Raw genomic sequence first — 6,000 nt, forward strand, 5'->3', positions numbered from 1 at the left:
TTCTTTGTACAAACCTCACAAGTTTGTGGCTGGGAGATCCACATTCATCAAAGAGGCCAACGTGAGACTCTCATTCAGTAATTAGATGCGAGGAGGCGTTCGGTTTAAGAACTGTCACAGGAATGAGGTAAACAGTGTTGCAATTTATCAGATTACTTGAGCATGTTCCTCCCAAACCTTTGATGGGAACTCTATTTGTTTTATGATTTCAGTTCAGTATGCCTCATTATTATTTCCTGTTGTAAAGTTAATTTGAAGCAGTCTTTGTCCATTAACTTCTGTTGCAGCATCAATGCAAATGTGGATTTAATTTTGCATCCTGTTTTTCTTTGCAATAAATGGTGAGTAATCTCATAAATTGAAAACCTTAAACTTTCACAAAATTAATATGTGGATTAAAAAATACTACATTTTAGAACACATTGACATTCAGGGATTTTCTAACATAAAATCATTATATTGCCAAAAAAAAAAAGTTAAGCAATCATGTATTTTAAGTTGATCAGGTCTTGCTTCATAACCCATGCAAAGTTTCTTTCTTTGTTAATAGAATACATATCTATAGTTTGTTTCTCATCTGGGGGACCAGAACAATGAAATCAGTGTTCCTGATTGGAGTTCCACTTTCTGTTGTGGATTAAAAAATTGTATCACATAGCTGGTAATTTATATTCATGCAAGTAAATGAGAAAAATCAACTAGATACTTGATTAGTGATAGGCTGGTCAGCCCTTATCTAAAGGAATCGATCACATTGCAAGCATAAAGGAGTCAGCTTTAGGCTCAAACATCAGTGTGGCTGCTCTCACTGAAAAACACTTAGATTGTCCTGTCCACACAGGACCCCCTCTCCACCTGCCATCCACTGTGCATTGCACTGGTCCCATATATTGTACCTCTTCTTGCAGGAGTTGACTGTTGAGTCCACAAGAAGGTGGCCCCATGTTGTTTGCTTGGGCTGTGGAGAGGACCCCAGAATCCTGGGAGAGGATGACACTGGGCAAGGTCTTCCTCTCTTTTCTGAATCGTATCTTAAGGGACAATGTTGGATCACTCTTAGTCCGACCTCTTACAATCCTTTAGTAGAGTGTTTCCAAACTCTGTTCCTGGAGGCATGGCAGAAATACACATTTTTTAAACTTTTCCTTATCAAACACAACTGAATCAACTCATCAACTCATTAGTAGAGACTCCAAAACATGACATAGATGGGTCAGATTGGGGAGAAATCCAAAATGTTTACTGTTGGTGTATCTCTAGGAGCAGGGTTGGGATACGCTGCTTAGTAGTTCAGTCTTTTAAACAATTTGCCTAGGGATCTCCTACTACAGTGGTGTCCCGACTTGGACCTGGAGGGTCACTGTCCTGCAGAGTTTAGCTCCAGCTTGCCCCAACACACCTGCTTGGAAGTTTCTAGCATGCCTAGTAAGACCTTGATTAGCTGGTCCAGGTGTGTTTAATTGGGGTTGATGCTAAACTCTACAGGACAGTGGCCCTCCAGGACAGAGTTTGGACACCCCTGTCTGACTAGGAGCGCTGGACAACATAGGTCCCAGGGTTGCAGAGGCACTAAAACCCTCCATCATGTTATGGTGGTACTCCAAGGAGGGTTTGGATATTCATGGATATTATTCAGAAATAATTTCAGGATGAATTAAAGGAATGGAGGGTACACAGTTTGAGAGCTATTTGTGGAAGATTCTTCAGCATTTATTATGCTAAGTAAGACATGCTCCTGGATCAGCATATTTGTTTTTTTGTCCATTAACGTCCAAAAACATAGACCTAACCATATCCTTAAAGCTAACCCAAACCTAAAATCAGAGGTAAATGATAGCTAAATAGCAAGGGTGTTGAAGCACCTTTATCCTTCAAATCAACAATGATGTTAATCCAGGAACATGTTGTACTTGATGAAATCACATTCACCTAAAAGGTGGACAGCCGGAGAAGACTTGGAGTCGCTGCTTCTCTGCATCAAAAGGAGCTAGGTGGTGAAGGCATCTGGTCAGGATGTTTTCCGGATGCCTTCATGTGGAAGTGTTCCAGGTATGTCCAACTCAGAAGAGACCCTGGAGGAAAATCCAGGATGCGCTGGAGGAAATATATCTCTCATGTGGTCAGAATGCCACCAAATATGTAACATCATCCTGTCTGAAAGAAACCTAAAGACTGGTATATAAATCTCTATGTGCAAATTCTAACTAGGAGTAGTACAGTCTTGTGCTGGGGAAGATGAGAGTGATGAGGAAAATGTGTGATGGTCTCTCCTTCCCCATGGCCACAGGGATAGTTCTGGCTCCCCAAAGCAAGCAAATTAGTGCAGCTCCTCAAAGACCGCAGAAGTAATTTCCATCTGTTTATAATTTGGCCTACCGATCGACTGAATCCTTCAAACCTTTGTGACATAGTCCTTGATATAGACTTTTTGTGTTTTAATATTAAAGCAATATATTAAATAGTCTCCTTGTGTCCACTAAGTAGTGCATATGTACTATGATTTTCAGGAAACAGTCTGGACAAACCAGTTAGTTTCTCCAACAGTGTATGTACTACTGTAGTTATGTCATTGTTCGGCCTGAACACAAGAACACAAGATCTATTAAAGATATAAGATATAAGATATCTGTTATATTAAAGGAGGACCATTAATAAGCATTGAGCTGATGTGGCTTTCGACTAGTACTGCAGAGAGATGCAGCCATAAACAGATGACATTGAAATGACCGAAGGGCTGAAAATCGTTTGAAAATACAGTTCAGATGCTGTCTTGATGTTACAGTCTGCCTACAAGCAATTACTTCACCTGTAAGTAATTTTGGATGAAAAAAAAAAGCTAAATGAATGAATGCTCACAAGCATGTGGGAATACATTGGACTGCTGTCGTTCCATTAGAGACAAAACCTGATGAAACCTGAATTTATTATATCAGTATCCACCACAAAAACTGATGTCAAAAAGTAGATGACACCCCTGAGCAGTTATCAGTGCGTTATGTATACACAACACATGATGGAGAAATAACCTTACTCTTTCAGCCTTGTTTTTTTTTTTTATTGATACATCAGGTATGCTATAATCTAGAGCACCAAAGTATGCAAACAACAGTAAAACTATGCAACTATGCAAAAGAAAAATGCAAGATTTAATTTGTTAACATTAGTACATTATACAGCGATGTTTATTAATCTAGGATGATGTTAATTTATAAATATAGTTCTATTCATTGCTAATTCTCGTTGGTTCATAATATTAATTTATACTACTGTAAATGTTAAAAATGTATTAGTATACATATAAATTAATATAAACCTAGATTAATACATTCTGTAAAACTATGAATCATTGTTTTCATGTTAGCTATTACATCATGAACTAATGCTAAATTAATTAAACCTTACTGTAAATTGTTACCAAAAAACATGTCACAGAATATATATGGAAAATTGTCATGTGTAATTTGTCAAATGCATCTCATTTCTTGAATAGAGAGTTCAGATAGACCGACTGACCAGTTGAAACAGTGAATAAATACAAAACTACATTTCTGCTGGAAAGAAGACATCAACTCCATCCACACTTGAGGAATCCCCTCAACTGGAAACATATTATACGTATGAATCAAGCAGAGGTCAGAAATTTGCTTAGAATTTATTAGCAATGTGAAGAGCAGACAAGGCCAGCATCACCAAACACAAATGGGTTTTAATAACAGGCACAAAGATGTCCGTTTCAAGAGAATTTAGAACACTGACTCAAATTAAAGGACACATGATATCCAACTCTTGATGCTGATGTAACTGCAATGCTGATGACCATGGTGCATTTCTCAAATTTAAATAACTTTCATAAACGTATCATTGTGTTTAATGAAACTCTTTAAATATACAAGGCATTTTACTGGTACACGTTTTCACATCACTATTTACAACCGGTCAAAACATTCATATTAACCTGTAATAAAGCTCTTGATACAATTCCCTTAGTTTTTCTTACAGTTTTTCCACCATCTGACCAACATTTCAAATAAATATAATTCGACTTTGATGACTCCCAATAGTGAGCACTATGACACAAAACTGATGTTTTGCTGTGCCCATCCATATTTTGACACCTGGACAAACATATTGGCAGGCTAAAAACAGCATTTTCTTTTCTTCACCTGTTCAATGCTAATGCATGTGAGCTCTGAATTTCATGGATTTTAAGACACATTCAAAATGTTTGGTGCAAACTGGGAAGTTTATGAATTTCATTTTTAAAACTGTGATTTCTCCTATTGCAAGATATACCATGATCACATTCTCCTCTCGTGGGGACACATAGAATAAATGCACTGTATTAACAAACAATTACATACATATATTACATCATTATAACATTTAGTTACAGTCATGTCCCAACTGCATTAATGGCAGTATTTCCATAGCATGGAAAACTGTGAGGTGTGACTTAATGACATTCTGTCATTGAATGGCAATTTATATAGAGAGAGATATAGAGATATTTGTATTTGTTCTTTAACTGAAACAATAGATAAAATAATAAACAGAAAATAAAAATAATATAAGAGCCCCAATAATACATTTTTACACTTATAAGACCATTGTACAAATAACTTACATAAACAATAAAGAATATAAATTACAAAAGTATAACACTCTCAATAAATAGTTCTACTATGTACACTATTATATGTTGCTAATAGACGCAAATAACTAACATAAGAAAATATGGAAGCAGCAAACATTACAGGCATGAGGTACAGCAAGAAATCGTATGGTGCTTACAGTAGTGTGTGTCAAACAGCTCAATGCCAACTTCATTTAACAAGCCAACAAACACTCTTCAGACCTGTATGCTTTGAGGGATTACTGATGTCTAAAATAAAGCAAAAAGGATGAGTATTTGGCGCAATTGCACTCAGAACTGGTTCTGGCGTTTTTGGATTGCTTATTTGCACATAGTGATGATGGAGAAACATATAATAAGTCTGAGAAGAGCGATTCAAAAAGGAAACATTAGGCAGTTAGCCGGTACATTTCTGCAGCATTGAAAAAAAAAAAAAAAGCATTGGCTGACAGGCCTGCCAATCACAAAACCTGTCAGGAAATTGGCAAGCTACTTGATGTTCGTGCTAAATTGCTAAATTGGCTGATCAGTTTTGCTGTCCATCTTGGCAATAAATGCTGACTAATGTTATCTTGAGTACAGTTACATAATTTCAGGTAATAGTAACTTAATACACTTGTTCTCCCAAGAATATATAGCAAAAAATATATTTATATATTATTATTATTATTAGAATTATTGTACTCTCGTGCTTCATACACACACACACACACACACACACACACACACATACATATATATATATATATATATATATTTTTCCTTTGGGTGTTATAGTTTCTTAATAATAATAATAATAATAATAAATACATCCTTCAATCTAACTCACAAGATTGCTAATTAAAAACAAAGCAAAAAAACATCAGCAACATCCGAACAAACAAACATACATACATACATACATACATATAATGACCCATTTAAAGTCTTAATTTTCACACTTTCTGAAACATACATGTTAAAGCCAGTTTTCCATGATCCCAAAAGTTTGTTCAGACTGGTCATGTCAATCCAATAACATGTTTCCATATGTCACACTGCTCTGCTGCTTACGACATAACCAGACTTGAAGCAAGAGGAACCACATTAATCATCAGTAATCACAGAGGCATATGATAATATCATACAGTTAAAGGAAAATCAAACATTACTAATTCCACCACAAACACATATATTCCCTCCCAAATTGTCCTGCCTAACAATAGCAGTGATTTTAGAAGTTTTTAACTTTCGTTTGACGGGCTACCGAAAAAGTGCAGCAACTGAGGTCATTAATACAAATACTGGTACATAAGATTATTATTTATTTTTTAATGTTTTATTTGATAATTTCTTCAGAAATATAAATGACTGTACTTGTGACACTA

The sequence above is a fragment of the Barbus barbus genome (genome assembly GCF_936440315.1).
Source record: "Barbus barbus genome assembly, chromosome: 5".
Taxonomy (NCBI): domain Eukaryota; kingdom Metazoa; phylum Chordata; class Actinopteri; order Cypriniformes; family Cyprinidae; genus Barbus; species Barbus barbus.